This window comes from Phalangium opilio, unplaced genomic scaffold, assembly GCF_054372755.1.
Source record: "Phalangium opilio isolate 3A_F unplaced genomic scaffold, DU_Popi_V2 ptg000505l_1, whole genome shotgun sequence".
NCBI lineage: Eukaryota > Metazoa > Arthropoda > Arachnida > Opiliones > Phalangiidae > Phalangium > Phalangium opilio.
In genome coordinates, this window is record NW_028324239.1 from 2,802,919 (window position 1) to 2,824,405 (window position 21,487).

Here is a 21,487-nt window from a genome sequence, read left to right on the forward strand (position 1 = left end):
TTAATTTCTGAGCTTCCGTGGCTCAATGCTTAGAGCGTTCGGCTGTTATCTAATAGGTTGGTGGTTCGAGCCCAGCCGGGAGCGGTGTTATGGGTTCTCAAATGTAACGTTAAAAGCCAAAGTTTTTCCAAAATACCTGACGACCATTTATTGTTTGGGCTTCCGTGGCGCAATGGTTAGCGCGTTCGGCTGTTAACCGAAAGGTTGGTGGTTCGAGCCCACCCGGGAGCGGTGTTATGGGATCTCAAATGTAACGTAAAAAGTCAGAGTTTTTCCACAATAGCTAACGAACATTTAAATTTTGGGCTTCCGTCGCGCAATGGTTAGCGCGTTCAGCTGTTAACCGAAAGGTTGGTGGTTCGAGCCCACCCGGAAGCGGTGTTATGGGATCTCAATGTAACGTAAAAAGTCAGAGTTTTCCCACAATACCTGACAACCGTTCAATTTCTGAGCTTCCGTGGCTCAATGGTTAACGCGTTCGGCTGTTAACCAATAGGTTGGTGGTTCGAGCCCACCCGGGAGCGGTGTTATGGGATCTCAAATGTAACGTAAAAAGTCAGAGTTTTTCCACAATACCTGACGAACATTTAAATTTTAGACTTCCGTGGCGCAATGGTTAGCGCGTTCAGCTGTTAACCGAAAGGTTGGTGGCTCGAGCCCACCCGGGAGAGGTGTTGTGGGATCTCAGATGTAGCGTGAAAAGTCATAACTTTTCCACAATACCTGACAACCATTTAATTTCTGATCTTCCGTGGCTCAATGGTTAGCGCGTTCGGCTGTTAACCAATAGGTTGGTGGTTCGAGCCCACCCGGGAGCGGTGTTGTGAAGTGTCAAATGTAACGTAAAAAGGCAAAGTTTTTCCACTTTACCTGACGAACATTTATTTTTTGGGCTTCCGTGGCGCAATGGTTAGCGCGTTCGGCTGTTAAACGAAAGGTTGGTGGTTCGAGCCCACCCGGGAGCGGTGTTATGGGATCTCAAATGTAACGTAAAAAGTCAGAGTTTTTCCACAATACCTGACGAACATTTAGTTTTTGGGCTTCCGTGGCGCAATGGTTAGCGCGTTCAGCTGTTAACCGAAAGGTTGGTGGTTCGAGCCCACCCGGAAGAGGTGTTGTGGGGTCTCAAATGTAACGTAAAAAGTCAGAGTTTTTCCACAATACCTGACGAACATTTAATTTTTGGGCTTCCGTGGCGCATTTTTTAGCGCGTTCAGCTGTTAACCGAAAGTCTGGTGGTTCGAGCCCACCCGGGAGAGGTGTTGTGGGGTCTCTGATGTAGCGTGAAAAGTCATAATTTTTCCACAATACCTGACAACCATTTAATTTCAGAGCTTCCGTGGCTCAATGCTTAGAGCGTTCGGCTGTTATCTAATAGGTTGGTGGTTCGAGCCCACCCGGGAGCGGTGTTATGGGTTCTCAAATGTAACGTAAAAAGCCAAAGTTTTTCCAAAATACCTGACGACCATTTATTGTTTGGGCTTCCGTGGCGCAATGGTTAGCGCGTTCGGCTGTTAACCAATAGGTTGGTGGTTCTAGTCCATCCGGGAGCGGTGTTATGGGATCTCAAATGTAACGTAAAAAGTCAGAGTTTTTCCACAATACCTGACGAACATTAAATTTTTGGGCTTCCGTGGCGCAATGGTTAGCGCGTTCGGCTGTTAACCGAAAGGTTGGTGGTTCGAGCCCACCCGGGAGCGGTGTTGTGGGGTCTCAAATGTAACGTAAAAAGTCAGAGTTTTTCCACAATACCTGACGAACATTTAATTTTTAGGCTTCCATGGCGCAATGTTTAGCGTGTTCAGCTGTTAACCGAAAGGTTGGTGGTTCGAGCCCACCCGGAAGCGGTGTTGTGGGGTCTCAAATGTAACGTAAAAAGTCAGAGTTTTTCCACAATACCTGACGAACATTAAATTTTTGGGCTTCCGTGGCGCAATGGTTAGCGCGCAGCGCGTTCAGCTGTTAACCGAAAGGTTGGTGGTTCGAGCCCACCCGCGAGAGGTGTTGTGGGGTCTCTGATGTAGCGTGAAAAGTCATAACTTTTACACAATACCTGACAACCATTTAATTTCTGAGCATCCGTGGCTCAATGGTTAGCGCGTTCGGCTGTTAACCAATAGGTTGGTGGTTCGAGCCCACCCGGGAGCGGTGTTATGGGATCTCAAATGTAACGTAAAAAGTCAGAGTTTTTCCACAATACCTGACGAACATTAAATTGTTGGGCTTCCGTGGCGCAATGGTTAGCGCGTTCGGCTGTTAACCGAAAGGTTGGTGGTTCGAGCCCACCCGGGAGCGGTGTTGTGGGGTCTCAAATGTAACGTAAAAAGTCAGAGTTTTTCCACAATACCTGACGAATATTTAATTTTTAGGCTTCCGTGGCGCAATGGTTAGCGCGTTCAGCTGTTAACCGAAAGGTTGGTGGTTCGAGCCCACCCGGGAGCGGTGTTATGGGATCTCAAATGTAACGTAAAAAGTCAGAGTTTTTCCACAATACCTGACAACCATTCAATTTCTGAGCTTCCGTGGCTCAATGGTTAGCGCGTTCGGCTGTTAACCAATAAATCGGTGGTTCGAGCCCACCCGGGAGCGGTGTTGTGGGGTCTCAAATGTAACGTAAAAAGTCAGAATTTTTCCACAATACCTGACGAACATTATATTTTTGGGCTTCCGTGGCACAATGGTTAGCGCGCAGCGCGTTCAGCTGTTAACCGAAAGGTTGGTTGTTCGAGCCCACCCGCGAGAGGTGTTGTGGGGTCTCTGATGTAACGTGAAAAGTCATAACTTTTCCACAATACCTGACAACCATTTAATTTCTGAGCTTCCGTGGCTCAATGCTTAGAGCGTTCGGCTGTTATCTAATAGGTTGGTGGTTCGAGCCCAGCCGGGAGCGGTGTTATGGGTTCTCACATGTAACGTTAAAAGCCAAAGTTTTTCCAAAATACCTGACGACCATTTATTGTTTGGGCTTCCGTGGCGCAATGGTTAGCGCGTTCGGCTGTTAACCGAAAGGTTGGTGGTTCGAACCCACCCGGGAGCGGTGTTATGGGATCTCAAATGTAACGTAAAAAGTCAGAGTTTTTCCACAATAGCTAACGAACATTTAAATTTTGGGCTTCCGTCGCGCAATGGTTAGCGCGTTCAGCTGTTAACCGAAAGGTTGGTGGTTCGAGCCCACCCGGAAGCGGTGTTATGGGATCTCAATGTAACGTAAAAAGTCAGAGTTTTCCCACAATACCTGACAACCGTTCAATTTCTGAGCTTCCGTGGCTCAATGGTTAACGCGTTCGGCTGTTAACCAATAGGTTGGTGGTTCGAGCCCACCCGGGAGCGGTGTTATGGGATCTCAAATGTAACGTAAAAAGTCAGAGTTTTTCCACAATACCTGACGAACATTTAAATTTTAGACTTCCGTGGCGCAATGGTTAGCGCGTTCAGCTGTTAACCGAAAGGTTGGTGGCTCGAGCCCACCCGGGAGAGGTGTTGTGGGATCTCAGATGTAGCGTGAAAAGTCATAACTTTTCCACAATACCTGACAACCATTTAATTTCTGATCTTCCGTGGCTCAATGGTTAGCGCGTTCGGCTGTTAACCAATAGGTTGGTGGTTCGAGCCCACCCGGGAGCGGTGTTGTGAAGTGTCAAATGTAACGTAAAAAGGCAAAGTTTTTCCACTTTACCTGACGAACATTTATTTTTTGGGCTTCCGTGGCGCAATGGTTAGCGCGTTCGGCTGTTAAACGAAAGGTTGGTGGTTCGAGCCCACCCGGGAGCGGTGTTATGGGATCTCAAATGTAACGTAAAAAGTCAGAGTTTTTCCACAATACCTGACGAACATTTAGTTTTTGGGCTTCCGTGGCGCAATGGTTAGCGCGTTCAGCTGTTAACCGAAAGGTTGGTGGTTCGAGCCCACCCGGAAGAGGTGTTGTGGGGTCTCAAATGTAACGTAAAAAGTCAGAGTTTTTCCACAATACCTGACGAACATTTAATTTTTGGGCTTCCGTGGCGCATTTTTTAGCGCGTTCAGCTGTTAACCGAAAGTCTGGTGGTTCGAGCCCACCCGGGAGAGGTGTTGTGGGGTCTCTGATGTAGCGTGAAAAGTCATAATTTTTCCACAATACCTGACAACCATTTAATTTCAGAGCTTCCGTGGCTCAATGCTTAGAGCGTTCGGCTGTTATCTAATAGGTTGGTGGTTCGAGCCCACCCGGGAGCGGTGTTATGGGTTCTCAAATGTAACGTAAAAAGCCAAAGTTTTTCCAAAATAGCTAACGAACATTTAAATTTTGGGCTTCCGTCGCGCAATGGTTAGCGCGTTCAGCTGTTAACCGAAAGGTTGGTGGTTCGAGCCCACCCGGGAGCGGTGTTGCGAAGTGTCAAATGTAACGTAAAAAGGCAAAGTTTTTCCACAATACCTGACGAACATTTAATTTTCAGGCTTCCGTGGCGCAATGGTTAGCGCGTTCAGCTGTTAACCGAAAGGTTGGTGGTTCGAGCCCACACGGGAGCGGTGTTATGGGATGTCAAATGTAACGTAAAAAAACAGACTTTTTCCACAATACCTGACGAACATTTAATTTTCAGGCTTCCGTGGCGCAAGGGTTAGCGCGTTCAGCTGTTAACCGAAAGGTTGGTGGTTCGAGCCCACCCGGAAGCGGTGTTGTGGGGTCTCAAATGTAACGTAAAAAGGCAAAGTTTTTCCACAATACCTGACGAACATTTATTTTTTGGGCTTCCGTGGCGCAATGGATAGCGCGTTCGGCTGTTAACCGAAAGGTTGGTGGTTCGAGCCCACACGGTAGCGGTGTTATGGGATCTCAAATGTAACGTAAAAAGTCAGAGTTTTTCCACAATACCTGACGAACATTTAATTTTCAGGCTTCCGTGGCGCAATGGTTAGCGCGTTCAGCTGTTAATCGAAAGGTTGGTGGTTCGAACCCACCCGGAAGCGGTGTTGTGGGGTCTCAAATGTAACGTAAAAAGTCAGAGTTTTTCCACAATACCTGACGAACATTTAATTTTTGGGCTTCCGTGGCGCATTTTTTAGCGCGTTCAGCTGTTAACCGAAAGTCTGGTGGTTCGAGCCCACCCGGGAGAAGTGTTGTGGGGTCTCTGATGTAGCGTGAAAAGTCATAATTTTTCCACAATACCTGACAACCATTTAATTTCAGAGCTTCCGTGGCTCAATGCTTAGAGCGTTCGGCTGTTATCTAATAGGTTGGTGGTTCGAGCCCACCCGGGAGCGGTGTTATGGGTTCTCAAATGTAACGTAAAAAGCCAAAGTTTTTCCACAATACCTGACGAACATTAAATTTTTGGGCTTCCGTCGCGCAATGGTTAGCGCGTTCAGCTGTTAACCGAAAGGTTGGTGGCTCGAGCCCACCCGGGAGAGGTGTTGTGGGATCTCAGATGTAGCGTGAAAAGTCATAACTTTTCCACAATACCTGACAACCATTTAATTTCTGATCTTCCGTGGCTCAATGGTTAGCGCGTTCGGCTGTTAACCAATAGGTTGGTGGTTCGAGCCCACCCGGGAGCGGTGTTGTGAAGTGTCAAATGTAACGTAAAAAGGCAAAGTTTTTCCACTTTACCTGACGAACATTTATTTTTTGGGCTTCCGTGGCGCAATGGTTAGCGCGTTCGGCTGTTAAACGAAAGGTTGGTGGTTCGAGCCCACCCGGGAGCGGTGTTATGGGATCTCAAATGTAACGTAAAAAGTCAGAGTTTTTCCACAATACCTGACGAACATTTAGTTTTTGGGCTTCCGTGGCGCAATGGTTAGCGCGTTCAGCTGTTAACCGAAAGGTTGGTGGTTCGAGCCCACCCGGAAGAGGTGTTGTGGGGTCTCAAATGTAACGTAAAAAGTCAGAGTTTTTCCACAATACCTGACGAACATTTAATTTTTGGGCTTCCGTGGCGCATTTTTTAGCGCGTTCAGCTGTTAACCGAAAGGTTGGTGGTTCGAGCCCAGCCGGGAGCGGTGTTATGGGATCTCAAATGTAACGTAAAAAGTCAGAATTTTTCCACAATACCTGACGAACATTATATTTTTGGGCTTCCGTGGCACAATGGTTAGCGCGCAGCGCGTTCAGCTGTTAACCGAAAGGTTGGTTGTTCGAGCCCACCCGCGAGAGGTGTTGTGGGGTCTCTGATGTAACGTGAAAAGTCATAACTTTTCCACAATACCTGACAACCATTTAATTTCTGAGCTTCCGTGGCTCAATGCTTAGAGCGTTCGGCTGTTATCTAATAGGTTGGTGGTTCGAGCCCAGCCGGGAGCGGTGTTATGGGTTCTCACATGTAACGTTAAAAGCCAAAGTTTTTCCAAAATACCTGACGACCATTTATTGTTTGGGCTTCCGTGGCGCAATGGTTAGCGCGTTCGGCTGTTAACCGAAAGGTTGGTGGTTCGAGCCCACCCGGGAGCGGTGTTATGGGATCTCAAATGTAACGTAAAAAGTCAGAGTTTTTCCACAATAGCTAACGAACATTTAAATTTTGGGCTTCCGTCGCGCAATGGTTAGCGCGTTCAGCTGTTAACCGAAAGGTTGGTGGTTCGAGCCCACCCGGAAGCGGTGTTATGGGATCTCAATGTAACGTAAAAAGTCAGAGTTTTCCCACAATACCTGACAACCGTTCAATTTCTGAGCTTCCGTGGCTCAATGGTTAACGCGTTCGGCTGTTAACCAATAGGTTGGTGGTTCGAGCCCACCCGGGAGCGGTGTTATGGGATCTCAAATGTAACGTAAAAAGTCAGAGTTTTTCCACAATACCTGACGAACATTTAAATTTTAGACTTCCGTGGCGCAATGGTTAGCGCGTTCAGCTGTTAACCGAAAGGTTGGTGGCTCGAGCCCACCCGGGAGAGGTGTTGTGGGATCTCAGATGTAGCGTGAAAAGTCATAACTTTTCCACAATACCTGACAACCATTTAATTTCTGATCTTCCGTGGCTCAATGGTTAGCGCGTTCGGCTGTTAACCAATAGGTTGGTGGTTCGAGCCCACCCGGGAGCGGTGTTGTGAAGTGTCAAATGTAACGTAAAAAGGCAAAGTTTTTCCACTTTACCTGACGAACATTTATTTTTTGGGCTTCCGTGGCGCAATGGTTAGCGCGTTCGGCTGTTAAACGAAAGGTTGGTGGTTCGAGCCCACCCGGGAGCGGTGTTATGGGATCTCAAATGTAACGTAAAAAGTCAGAGTTTTTCCACAATACCTGACGAACATTTAGTTTTTGGGCTTCCGTGGCGCAATGGTTAGCGCGTTCAGCTGTTAACCGAAAGGTTGGTGGTTCGAGCCCACCCGGAAGAGGTGTTGTGGGGTCTCAAATGTAACGTAAAAAGTCAGAGTTTTTCCACAATACCTGACGAACATTTAATTTTTGGGCTTCCGTGGCGCATTTTTTAGCGCGTTCAGCTGTTAACCGAAAGTCTGGTGGTTCGAGCCCACCCGGGAGAGGTGTTGTGGGGTCTCTGATGTAGCGTGAAAAGTCATAATTTTTCCACAATACCTGACAACCATTTAATTTCAGAGCTTCCGTGGCTCAATGCTTAGAGCGTTCGGCTGTTATCTAATAGGTTGGTGGTTCGAGCCCACCCGGGAGCGGTGTTATGGGTTCTCAAATGTAACGTAAAAAGCCAAAGTTTTTCCAAAATAGCTAACGAACATTTAAATTTTGGGCTTCCGTCGCGCAATGGTTAGCGCGTTCAGCTGTTAACCGAAAGGTTGGTGGTTCGAGCCCACCCGGGAGCGGTGTTGCGAAGTGTCAAATGTAACGTAAAAAGGCAAAGTTTTTCCACAATACCTGACGAACATTTAATTTTCAGGCTTCCGTGGCGCAATGGTTAGCGCGTTCAGCTGTTAACCGAAAGGTTGGTGGTTCGAGCCCACACGGGAGCGGTGTTATGGGATGTCAAATGTAACGTAAAAAAACAGACTTTTTCCACAATACCTGACGAACATTTAATTTTCAGGCTTCCGTGGCGCAAGGGTTAGCGCGTTCAGCTGTTAACCGAAAGGTTGGTGGTTCGAGCCCACCCGGAAGCGGTGTTGTGGGGTCTCAAATGTAACGTAAAAAGGCAAAGTTTTTCCACAATACCTGACGAACATTTATTTTTTGGGCTTCCGTGGCGCAATGGATAGCGCGTTCGGCTGTTAACCGAAAGGTTGGTGGTTCGAGCCCACACGGTAGCGGTGTTATGGGATCTCAAATGTAACGTAAAAAGTCAGAGTTTTTCCACAATACCTGACGAACATTTAATTTTCAGGCTTCCGTGGCGCAATGGTTAGCGCGTTCAGCTGTTAATCGAAAGGTTGGTGGTTCGAACCCACCCGGAAGCGGTGTTGTGGGGTCTCAAATGTAACGTAAAAAGTCAGAGTTTTTCCACAATACCTGACGAACATTTAATTTTTGGGCTTCCGTGGCGCATTTTTTAGCGCGTTCAGCTGTTAACCGAAAGTCTGGTGGTTCGAGCCCACCCGGGAGAAGTGTTGTGGGGTCTCTGATGTAGCGTGAAAAGTCATAATTTTTCCACAATACCTGACAACCATTTAATTTCAGAGCTTCCGTGGCTCAATGCTTAGAGCGTTCGGCTGTTATCTAATAGGTTGGTGGTTCGAGCCCACCCGGGAGCGGTGTTATGGGTTCTCAAATGTAACGTAAAAAGCCAAAGTTTTTCCACAATACCTGACGAACATTAAATTTTTGGGCTTCCGTCGCGCAATGGTTAGCGCGTTCAGCTGTTAACCGAAAGGTTGGTGGCTCGAGCCCACCCGGGAGAGGTGTTGTGGGATCTCAGATGTAGCGTGAAAAGTCATAACTTTTCCACAATACCTGACAACCATTTAATTTCTGATCTTCCGTGGCTCAATGGTTAGCGCGTTCGGCTGTTAACCAATAGGTTGGTGGTTCGAGCCCACCCGGGAGCGGTGTTGTGAAGTGTCAAATGTAACGTAAAAAGGCAAAGTTTTTCCACTTTACCTGACGAACATTTATTTTTTGGGCTTCCGAGGCGCAATGGTTAGCGCGTTCGGCTGTTAAACGAAAGGTTGGTGGTTCGAGCCCACCCGGGAGCGGTGTTATGGGATCTCAAATGTAACGTAAAAAGTCAGAGTTTTTCCACAATACCTGACGAACATTTAGTTTTTGGGCTTCCGTGGCGCAATGGTTAGCGCGTTCAGCTGTTAACCGAAAGGTTGGTGGTTCGAGCCCACCCGGAAGAGGTGTTGTGGGGTCTCAAATGTAACGTAAAAAGTCAGAGTTTTTCCACAATACCTGACGAACATTTAATTTTTGGGCTTCCGTGGCGCATTTTTTAGCGCGTTCAGCTGTTAACCGAAAGTCTGGTGGTTCGAGCCCACCCGGGAGAGGTGTTGTGGGGTCTCTGATGTAGCGTGAAAAGTCATAATTTTTCCACAATACCTGACAACCATTTAATTTCAGAGCTTCCGTGGCTCAATGCTTAGAGCGTTCGGCTGTTATCTAATAGGTTGGTGGTTCGAGCCCACCCGGGAGCGGTGTTATGGGTTCTCAAATGTAACGTAAAAAGCCAAAGTTTTTCCAAAATAGCTAACGAACATTTAAATTTTGGGCTTCCGTCGCGCAATGGTTAGCGCGTTCAGCTGTTAACCGAAAGGTTGGTGGTTCGAGCCCACCCGGGAGCGGTGTTGCGAAGTGTCAAATGTAACGTAAAAAGGCAAAGTTTTTCCACAATACCTGACGAACATTTAATTTTCAGGCTTCCGTGGCGCAATGGTTAGCGCGTTCAGCTGTTAACCGAAAGGTTGGTGGTTCGAGCCCACACGGGAGCGGTGTTATGGGATGTCAAATGTAACGTAAAAAAACAGACTTTTTCCACAATACCTGACGAACATTTAATTTTCAGGCTTCCGTGGCGCAAGGGTTAGCGCGTTCAGCTGTTAACCGAAAGGTTGGTGGTTCGAGCCCACCCGGAAGCGGTGTTGTGGGGTCTCAAATGTAACGTAAAAAGGCAAAGTTTTTCCACAATACCTGACGAACATTTATTTTTTGGGCTTCCGTGGCGCAATGGATAGCGCGTTCGGCTGTTAACCGAAAGGTTGGTGGTTCGAGCCCACACGGTAGCGGTGTTATGGGATCTCAAATGTAACGTAAAAAGTCAGAGTTTTTCCACAATACCTGACGAACATTTAATTTTCAGGCTTCCGTGGCGCAATGGTTAGCGCGTTCAGCTGTTAATCGAAAGGTTGGTGGTTCGAACCCACCCGGAAGCGGTGTTGTGGGGTCTCAAATGTAACGTAAAAAGTCAGAGTTTTTCCACAATACCTGACGAACATTTAATTTTTGGGCTTCCGTGGCGCATTTTTTAGCGCGTTCAGCTGTTAACCGAAAGTCTGGTGGTTCGAGCCCACCCGGGAGAAGTGTTGTGGGGTCTCTGATGTAGCGTGAAAAGTCATAATTTTTCCACAATACCTGACAACCATTTAATTTCAGAGCTTCCGTGGCTCAATGCTTAGAGCGTTCGGCTGTTATCTAATAGGTTGGTGGTTCGAGCCCACCCGGGAGCGGTGTTATGGGTTCTCAAATGTAACGTAAAAAGCCAAAGTTTTTCCAAAATACCTGACGACCATTTATTGTTTGGGCTTCCGTGGCGCAATGGTTAGCGCGTTCAGCTGTTAACCGAAAGGTTGGTGGTTCGAGCCCACCCGGGAGCGGTGTTATGGGATTTCAAATGTAACGTAAAAAGTAAGAGTTTTTCCACAATACCTGACGAACATTAAATTTTTGGGCTTCCGTCGCGCAATGGTTAGCGCGTTCAGCTGTTAACCGAAAGGTTGGTGGCTCGAGCCCACCCGGGAGAGGTGTTGTGGGATCTCAGATGTAGCGTGAAAAGTCATAACTTTTCCACAATACCTGACAACCATTTAATTTCTGATCTTCCGTGGCTCAATGGTTAGCGCGTTCGGCTGTTAACCAATAGGTTGGTGGTTCGAGCCCACCCGGGAGCGGTGTTGTGAAGTGTCAAATGTAACGTAAAAAGGCAAAGTTTTTCCACTTTACCTGACGAACATTTATTTTTTGGGCTTCCGTGGCGCAATGGTTAGCGCGTTCGGCTGTTAAACGAAAGGTTGGTGGTTCGAGCCCACCCGGGAGCGGTGTTATGGGATCTCAAATGTAACGTAAAAAGTCAGAGTTTTTCCACAATACCTGACGAACATTTAGTTTTTGGGCTTCCGTGGCGCAATGGTTAGCGCGTTCAGCTGTTAACCGAAAGGTTGGTGGTTCGAGCCCACCCGGAAGAGGTGTTGTGGGGTCTCAAATGTAACGTAAAAAGTCAGAGTTTTTCCACAATACCTGACGAACATTTAATTTTTGGGCTTCCGTGGCGCATTTTTTAGCGCGTTCAGCTGTTAACCGAAAGTCTGGTGGTTCGAGCCCACCCGGGAGAGGTGTTGTGGGGTCTCTGATGTAGCGTGAAAAGTCATAATTTTTCCACAATACCTGACAACCATTTAATTTCAGAGCTTCCGTGGCTCAATGCTTAGAGCGTTCGGCTGTTATCTAATAGGTTGGTGGTTCGAGCCCACCCGGGAGCGGTGTTATGGGTTCTCAAATGTAACGTAAAAAGCCAAAGTTTTTCCAAAATAGCTAACGAACATTTAAATTTTGGGCTTCCGTCGCGCAATGGTTAGCGCGTTCAGCTGTTAACCGAAAGGTTGGTGGTTCGAGCCCACCCGGGAGCGGTGTTGCGAAGTGTCAAATGTAACGTAAAAAGGCAAAGTTTTTCCACAATACCTGACGAACATTTAATTTTCAGGCTTCCGTGGCGCAATGGTTAGCGCGTTCAGCTGTTAACCGAAAGGTTGGTGGTTCGAGCCCACACGGGAGCGGTGTTATGGGATGTCAAATGTAACGTAAAAAAACAGACTTTTTCCACAATACCTGACGAACATTTAATTTTCAGGCTTCCGTGGCGCAATGGTTAGCGCGTTCAGCTGTTAACCGAAAGGTTGGTGGTTCGAGCCCACCCGGAAGCGGTGTTGTGGGGTCTCAAATGTAACGTAAAAAGGCAAAGTTTTTCCACAATACCTGACGAACATTTATTTTTTGGGCTTCCGTGGCGCAATGGATAGCGCGTTCGGCTGTTAACCGAAAGGTTGGTGGTTCGAGCCCACACGGTAGCGGTGTTATGGGATCTCAAATGTAACGTAAAAAGTCAGAGTTTTTCCACAATACCTGACGAACATTTAATTTTCAGGCTTCCGTGGCGCAATGGTTAGCGCGTTCAGCTGTTAATCGAAAGGTTGGTGGTTCGAACCCAAACGGAAGCGGTGTTGTGGGGTCTCAAATGTAACGTAAAAAGTCAGAGTTTTTCCACAATACCTGACGAACATTTAATTTTTGGGCTTCCGTGGCGCATTTTTTAGCGCGTTCAGCTGTTAACCGAAAGTCTGGTGGTTCGAGCCCACCCGGGAGAAGTGTTGTGGGGTCTCTGATGTAGCGTGAAAAGTCATAATTTTTCCACAATACCTGACAACCATTTAATTTCAGAGCTTCCGTGGCTCAATGCTTAGAGCGTTCGGCTGTTATCTAATAGGTTGGTGGTTCGAGCCCACCCGGGAGCGGTGTTATGGGTTCTCAAATGTAACGTAAAAAGCCAAAGTTTTTCCAAAATACCTGACGACCATTTATTGTTTGGGCTTCCGTGGCGCAATGGTTAGCGCGTTCAGCTGTTAACCGAAAGGTTGGTGGTTCGAGCCCACCCGGGAGCGGTGTTATGGGATTTCAAATGTAACGTAAAAAGTAAGAGTTTTTCCACAATACCTGACGAACATTAAATTTTTGGGCTTCCGTCGCGCAATGGTTAGCGCGTTCAGCTGTTAACCGAAAGGTTGGTGGTTCGAGCCCACCCGGAAGCGGTGTTATGGGATCTCAATGTAACGTAAAAAGTCAGAGTTTTTCCACAATACCTGACAACCATTCAATTTCTGAGCTTCCGTGGCTCAATGGTTAACGCGTTCGGCTGTTAACCAATAGGTTGGTGGTTCGAGCCCACCCGGGAGCGGTGTTATGGGATCTCAAATGTAACGTAAAAAGTCAGAGTTTTTCCACAATACCTGACGAACATTTAAATTTTAGACTTCCGTGGCGCAATGGTTAGCGCGTTCAGCTGTTAACCGAAAGGTTGGTGGCTCGAGCCCACCCGGGAGAGGTGTTGTGGGATCTCAGATGTAGCGTGAAAAGTCATAACTTTTCCACAATACCTGACAACCATTTAATTTCTGATCTTCCGTGGCTCAATGGTTAGCGCGTTCGGCTGTTAACCAATAGGTTGGTGGTTCGAGCCCACCCGGGAGCGGTGTTGTGAAGTGTCAAATGTAACGTAAAAGGGCAAAGTTTTTCCACTTTACCTGACGAACATTTATTTTTTGGGCTTCCGTGGCGCAATGGTTAGCGCGTTCGGCTGTTAAACGAAAGGTTGGTGGTTCGAGCCCACCCGGGAGCGGTGTTATGGGATCTCAAATGTAACGTAAAAAGTCAGAGTTTTTCCACAATACCTGACGAACATTTAGTTTTTGGGCTTCCGTGGCGCAATGGTTAGCGCGTTCAGCTGTTAACCGAAAGGTTGGTGGTTCGAGCCCACCCGGAAGAGGTGTTGTGGGGTCTCAAATGTATCGTAAAAAGTCAGAGTTTTTCCACAATACCTGACGAACATTTAATTTTTGGGCTTCCGTGGCGCATTTTTTAGCGCGTTCAGCTGTTAACCGAAAGTCTGGTGGTTCGAGCCCACCCGGGAGAGGTGTTGTGGGGTCTCTGATGTAGCGTGAAAAGTCATAATTTTTCCACAATACCTGACAACCATTTAATTTCAGAGCTTCCGGGGCTCAATGCTTAGAGCGTTCGGCTGTTATCTAATAGGTTGGTGGTTCGAGCCCACCCGGGAGCGGTGTTATGGGTTCTCAAATGTAACGTAAAAAGCCAAAGTTTTTCCAAAATAGCTAACGAACATTTAAATTTTGGGCTTCCGTCGCGCAATGGTTAGCGCGTTCAGCTGTTAACCGAAAGGTTGGTGGTTCGAGCCCACCCGGGAGCGGTGTTATGGGATTTCAAATGTAACGTAAAAAGTAAGAGTTTTTCCACAATACCTGACGAACATTAAATTTTTGGGCTTCCGTCGCGCAATGGTTAGCGCGTTCAGCTGTTAACCGAAAGGTTGGTGGTTCGAGCCCACCCGGAAGCGGTGTTATGGGATCTCAATGTAACGTAAAAAGTCAGAGTTTTTCCACAATACCTGACAACCATTCAATTTCTGAGCTTCCGTGGCTCAGTGGTTAACGCGTTCGGCTGTTAACCAATAGGTTGGTGGTTCGAGCCCACCCGGGAGCGGTGTTATGGGATCTCAAATGTAACGTAAAAAGTCAGAGTTTTTCCACAATACCTGACGAACATTTAAATTTTAGACTTCCGTGGCGCAATGGTTAGCGCGTTCAGCTGTTAACCGAAAGGTTGGTGGCTCGAGCCCACCCGGGAGAGGTGTTGTGGGATCTCAGATGTAGCGTGAAAAGTCATAACTTTTCCACAATACCTGACAACCATTTAATTTCTGATCTTCCGTGGCTCAATGGTTAGCGCGTTCGGCTGTTAACCAATAGGTTGGTGGTTCGAGCCCACCCGGGAGCGGTGTTGTGAAGTGTCAAATGTAACGTAAAAAGGCAAAGTTTTTCCACTTTACCTGACGAACATTTATTTTTTGGGCTTCCGTGGCGCAATGGTTAGCGCGTTCGGCTGTTAAACGAAAGGTTGGTGGTTCGAGCCCACCCGGGAGCGGTGTTATGGGATCTCAAATGTAACGTAAAAAGTCAGAGTTTTTCCACAATACCTGACGAACATTTAGTTTTTGGGCTTCCGTGGCGCAATGGTTAGCGCGTTCAGCTGTTAACCGAAAGGTTGGTGGTTCGAGCCCACCCGGAAGAGGTGTTGTGGGGTCTCAAATGTATCGTAAAAAGTCAGAGTTTTTCCACAATACCTGACGAACATTTAATTTTTGGGCTTCCGTGGCGCATTTTTTAGCGCGTTCAGCTGTTAACCGAAAGTCTGGTGGTTCGAGCCCACCCGGGAGAGGTGTTGTGGGGTCTCTGATGTAGCGTGAAAAGTCATAATTTTTCCACAATACCTGACAACCATTTAATTTCAGAGCTTCCGTGGCTCAATGCTTAGAGCGTTCGGCTGTTATCTAATAGGTTGGTGGTTCGAGCCCACCCGGGAGCGGTGTTATGGGTTCTCAAATGTAACGTAAAAAGCCAAAGTTTTTCCAAAATAGCTAACGAACATTTAAATTTTGGGCTTCCGTCGCGCAATGGTTAGCGCGTTCAGCTGTTAACCGAAAGGTTGGTGGTTCGAGCCCACCCGGGAGCGGTGTTGCGAAGTGTCAAATGTAACGTAAAAAGGCAAAGTTTTTCCACAATACCTGACGAACATTTAATTTTCAGGCTTCCGTGGCGCAATGGTTAGCGCGTTCAGCTGTTAACCGAAAGGTTGGTGGTTCGAGCCCACACGGGAGCGGTGTTATGGGATCTCAAATGTAACGTAAAAAGTCAGAGTTTTTCCACAATACCTGACGAACATTTAGTTTTTGGGCTTCCGTGGCGCAATGGTTAGCGCGTTCAGCTGTTAACCGAAAGGTTGGTGGTTCGAGCCCACCCGGAAGAGGTGTTGTGGGGTCTCAAATGTAACGTAAAAAGTCAGAGTTTTTCCACAATACCTGACGAACATTTAATTTTTGGGCTTCCGTGGCGCATTTTTTAGCGCGTTCAGCTGTTAACCGAAAGTCTGGTGGTTCGAGCCCACCCGGGAGAGGTGTTGTGGGGTCTCTGATGTAGCGTGAAAAGTCATAATTTTTCCACAATACCTGACAACCATTTAATTTCAGAGCTTCCGTGGCTCAATGCTTAGAGCGTTCGGCTGTTATCTAATAGGTTGGTGGTTCGAGCCCACCCGGGAGCGGTGTTATGGGTTCTCAAATGTAACGTAAAAAGCCAAAGTTTTTCCAAAATAGCTAACGAACATTTAAATTTTGGGCTTCCGTCGCGCAATGGTTAGCGCGTTCAGCTGTTAACCGAAAGGTTGGTGGTTCGAGCCCACCCGGGAGCGGTGTTGCGAAGTGTCAAATGTAACGTAAAAAGGCAAAGTTTTTCCACAATACCTGACGAACATTTAATTTTCAGGCTTCCGTGGCGCAATGGTTAGCGCGTTCAGCTGTTAACCGAAAGGTTGGTGGTTCGAGCCCACACGGGAGCGGTGTTATGGGATGTCAAATGTAACGTAAAAAGGCAAAGTTTTTCCACAATACCTGACGAACATTTATTTTTTGGGCTTCCGTGGCGCAATGGATAGCGCGTTCGGCTGTTAACCGAAAGGTTGGTGGTTCGAGCCCACACGGTAGCGGTGTTATGGGATCTCAAATGTAACGTAAAAAGTCAGAGTTTTTCCACAATACCTGACGAACATTTAATTTTCAGGCTTCCGTGGCGCAATGGTTAGCGCGTTCAGCTGTTAATCGAAAGGTTGGTGGTTCGAACCCACCCGGAAGCGGTGTTGTGGGGTCTCAAATGTAACGTAAAAAGTCAGAGTTTTTCCACAATACCTGACGAACATTTAATTTTTAGGCTTCCGTGGCGCAATGGTTAGCGCGTTCAGCTGTTAACCGAAAGGTTGGTGGTTCGAGCCCACCCGGAAGAGGTGTTGTGGGGTCTCAAATGTAACGTAAAAAGTCAGAGTTTTTCCACAATACCTGACGAACATTTAATTTTTGGGCTTCCGTGGCGCATTTTTTAGCGCGTTCAGCTGTTAACCGAAAGTCTGGTGGTTCGAGCCCACCCGGGAGAAGTGTTGTGGGGTCTCTGATGTAGCGTCAAAAGTCATAATTTTTCCACAATACCTGACAACCATTTAATTTCAGAGCTTCCGTGGCTCAATGCTTAGAGCGTTCGGCTGTTATCTAATAGGTTGGTGGTTCGAGCCCACCCGGGAGCGGTGTTATGGGTTCTCAAATGTAACGTAAAAAGCCAAAGTTTTTCCAAAATACCTGACGACCATTTATTGTTTGGGCTTCCGTGGCGCAATGGTTAGCGCGTTCGGCTGTTAACCAATAGGTTGGTGGTTCTAGTCCATCCGGGAGCGGTGTTATGGGATCTCAAATGTAACGTAAAAAGTCAGAGTTTTTCCACAATACCTGACGAACATTAAATTTTTGGGCTTCCGTGGCGCAATGGTTAGCGCGTTCGGCTGTTAACCGAAAGGTTGGTGGTTCGAGCCCACCCAGGAGCGGTGTTGTGGGGTCTCAAATGTAACGTAAAAAGTCAGAGTTTTTCCACAATACTTGACGAACATTTAATTTTTAGGCTTCCATGGCGCAATGTTTAGCGCGTTCAGCTGTTAACCGAAAGGTTGGTGGTTCGAGCCCACCCGGAAGCGGTGTTGTGGGGTCTCAAATGTAACGTAAAAAGTCAGAGTTTTTCCACAATACCTGACGAACATTAAATTTTTGGGCTTCCGTGGCGCAATGGTTAGCGCGCAGCGCGTTCAGCTGTTAACCGAAAGGTTGGTGGTTCGAGCCCACCCGCGAGAGGTGTTGTGGGGTCTCTGATGTAGCGTGAAAAGTCATAACTTTTACACAATACCTGACAACCATTTAATTTCTGAGCATCCGTGGCTCAATGGTTAGCGCGTTCGGCTGTTAACCAATAGGTTGGTGGTTCGAGCCCACCCGGGAGCGGTGTTATGGGATCTCAAATGTAACGTAAAAAGTCAGAGTTTTTCCACAATACCTGACGAACATTAAATTGTTGGGCTTCCGTGGCGCAATGGTTAGCGCGTTCGGCTGTTAACCGAAAGGTTGGTGGTTCGAGCCCACCCGGGAGCGGTGTTGTGGGGTCTCAAATGTAACGTAAAAAGTCAGAGTTTTTCCACAATACCTGACGAATATTTAATTTTTAGGCTTCCGTGGCGCAATGGTTAGCGCGTTCAGCTGTTAACCGAAAGGTTGGTGGTTCGAGCCCACCCGGGAGCGGTGTTATGGGATCTCAAATGTAACGTAAAAAGTCAGAGTTTTTCCACAATACCTGACAACCATTCAATTTCTGAGCTTCCGTGGCTCAATGGTTAGCGCGTTCGGCTGTTAACCAATAGGTCGGTGGTTCGAGCCCACCCGGGAGCGGTGTTGTGGGGTCTCAAATGTAACGTAAAAAGTCAGAATTTTTCCACAATACCTGACGAACATTATATTTTTGGGCTTCCGTGGCACAATGGTTAGCGCGCAGCGCGTTCAGCTGTTAACCGAAAGGTTGGTTGTTCGAGCCCACCCGCGAGAGGTGTTGTGGGGTCTCTGATGTAACGTGAAAAGTCATAACTTTTCCACAATACCTGACAACCATTTAATTTCTGAGCTACCGTGGCTCAATGGTTAGCGCGTTCGGCTGTTAACCAATAGGTTGGTGGTTCGAGTCCTCCCGGGAGCGGTGTTATGGGATCTCAAATGTAACGTAAAAAGTCAGAGTTTTTCCACAATACCTGACGAACATTAAATTTTTGGCCTTCCGTGGCGCAATGGTTAGCGCGCAGCGCGTTCAGCTGTTAACCGAAAGGTTGGTGGTTCGAGCCCACCCGCGAGAGGTGTTGTGGGGTCTCTGATGTAGCGTGAAAAGTCATAACTTTTCCACAATACCTGACAACCATTTAATTTCTGAGCTACCGTGGCTCAATGGTTAGCGCGTTCGGCTGTTAACCAATTGGTTGGTGGTTCGAGTCCACCCGGGAGCGGTGTTATGGGATCTCAAATGTAACGTAAAAAGTCAGAGTTTTTCCACAATACCTGACGAACATTAAATTTTTGGGCTTCCGTGGCGCAATGGTTAGCGCGTTCGGCTGTTAACCGAAAGGTTGGTGGTTCGAGTCCACCCGGGAGCGGTGTTGTGGGGTCTCAAATGTAACGTAAAAAGTCAGAGTTTTTCCACAATACCTGGCGAACATTTAATTTTTAGGCTTCCATGGCGCAATGTTTAGCGCGTTCAGCTGTTAACCGAAAGGTTGGTGGTTCGAGCCCACCCGGAAGCGGTGTTGTGGGGTCTCAAATGTAACGTAAAAAGTCAGAGTTTTTCCACAATACCTGACGAACATTAAATTTTTGGGCTTCCGTGGCGCAATGGTTAGCGCGCAGCGCGTTCAGCTGTTAACCGAAAGGTTGGTGGTTCGAGCCCACCCGCGAGAGGTGTTGTGGGGTCTCTGATGTAACGTGAAAAGTCATAACTTTTCCACAATACCTGACAACCATTTAATTTCTGAGCTACCGTGGCTCAATGGTTAGCGCGTTCGGCTGTTAACCAATAGGTTGGTGGTTCGAGTCCTCCCGGGAGCGGTGTTATGGGATCTCAAATGTAACGTAAAAAGTCAGAGTTTTTCCACAATACCTGACGAACATTAAATTTTTGGGCTTCCGTGGCGCAATGGTTAGCGCGCAGCGCGTTCAGCTGTTAACCGAAAGGTTGGTGGTTCGAGCCCACCCGCGAGAGGTGTTGTGGGGTCTCTGATGTAACGTGAAAAGTCATAACTTTTCCACAATACCTGACAACCATTTAATTTCTGAGCTACCGTGGCTCAATGGTTAGCGCGTTCGGCTGTTAACCAATAGGTTGGTGGTTCGAGCCCACCCGGGAGCGGTGTTGTGAAGTCTCAAATGTAACGTAAAAAGGCAAAGTTTTTCCACAATACCTGACGAACATTTAATTTTTAGGCTTCCGTGGCGCAATGGTTAGCGCGTTCAGCTGTTAACCGAAAGGTTGGTGGTTCGAGCCCATCCGGGAGCGGTGTTATGGGATCTCAAATGTAACGTAAAAAGTCAGAGTTTTTCCACAATACCTGACAACCATTCAATTTCTGAGCTTCCGTGGCTCAATGGTTAGCAGGTTCGGCTGTTGACCAATAGATTGGTGGTTCGAGCCCACCCGGGAGCGGTGTTGTGAAGTGTCAAATGTAACGTAAAAAGGCAAAGTTTTTCCACAATACCTGACGAACATTTAATTTTCAGGCTTCCGTGGCGCAATGGTTAGCGCGTTCAGCTGTTAACCGAAAGGTTGGTGGTTCGAGCCCACCCGGGAGCGGTGTTGTGAAGTCTCGAATGTAACGTAAAAAGGCACAGTTTTTCCACAATACCTGACGAACATTTATTTTTTGGGCTTCCGTGGCGCAATGGATAGCGCGTTCGGCTGTTAACCGAAAGGTTGGTGGTTCGAGCCCACAAGGGAGCGGTGTTATGGGGTCTCAAATGTAACGTAAAAAGTCAGAGTTTTTCCACAATACCTGACGAACATTTAATTTTCAGGCTTCCGTGGCGCAATGGTTAGCGCGTTCAGCTGTTAACCGAAAGGTTGGTGGTTCGAGCCCACCCGGAAGCGGTGTTGTGAGGTCTCAAATGTAACGTAAAAAGTCAGAGTTTTCCCACAATACCTGACGAACATTTAATTTTTAGGCTTCCGTGGCGCAATGGTTAGCGCGTTCAGCTGTTAACCGAAAGGTTGGTGGTTCGAGCCCACCCGGAAGCGGTGTTGTGGAGTCTCAGATGTAGCGTGAAAAGTCATAACTTTTCCACAATACCTGACAACCATTCAATTTCTGAGTTTCCGTGGCTCAATGGTTAGCGCGTTAGGCTGTTAACAAATAGGTTGGTGGTTCGAGCCCACCCGGGAGCGGTGTTATGGGATCTCAAATGTAACGTAAAAAGTCAGAGTTTTTTCCACAATACCTGATGAACATTAAATTTTTGGGCTTCCGTGGCGCAATGGTTAGCGCGCAGCGCGTTCAGCTGTTAACCGAAAGGTTGGTGGTTCGAGCCCACCCGCGAGAGGTGTTGTGGGGTCTCTGATGTAGCGTGAAAAGTCATAACTTTTCCACAATACCTGACAACCATTTAATATCTGAGCATCCGTGGCTCAATGGTTAGCGCGTTCGGCTGTTAACCAATAGGTTGGTGGTTCGAGCCCACCCGGAAGCGGTGTTGTGAAGTCTCAAATGTAACGTAAAAAGGCAAAGTTTTTCCACAATACCTGACGAACATTTAATTTTTAGGCTTCCGTGGCGCAATGGTTAGCGCGTTCAGCTGTTAACCGAAAGGTTGGTGGTTCGAGCCCATCCGGGAGCGGTGTTATGGGATCTCAAATGTAACGTAAAAAGTCAGAGTTTTTCCACAATACCTGACAACCATTCAATTTCTGAGCTTCCGTGGCTCAATGGTTAGCAGGTTCGGCTGTTAACCAATAGATTGGTGGTTCGAGCCCACCCGGGAGCGGTGTTGTGAAGTGTCAAATGTAACGTAAAAAGGCAAAGTTTTTCCACAATACCTGACGAACATTTAATTTTCAGGCTTCCGTGGCGCAATGGTTAGCGCGTTCAGCTGTTAACCGAAAGGTTGGTGGTTCGAGCCCACCCGGGAGCGGTGTTGTGGGGTCTCAAATGTAACGTAAA

General features: G+C 47.4%; 2 non-coding genes across 2 annotated transcripts; both read left to right on the forward strand.

Moving 5' to 3' along the window:
- The first annotated feature begins 2,964 nt into the window (after positions 1 to 2,964).
- TRNAN-GUU (transfer RNA asparagine (anticodon GUU)) lies at positions 2,965 to 3,037 on the forward strand. The gene has a single exon. It is a non-coding gene; the product is annotated as a tRNA-Asn (tRNA).
- Positions 3,038 to 18,864: 15,827 nt separating this feature from the next.
- TRNAN-GUU (transfer RNA asparagine (anticodon GUU)) lies at positions 18,865 to 18,937 on the forward strand. The gene has a single exon. It is a non-coding gene; the product is annotated as a tRNA-Asn (tRNA).
- Positions 18,938 to 21,487: the final 2,550 nt, after the last annotated feature.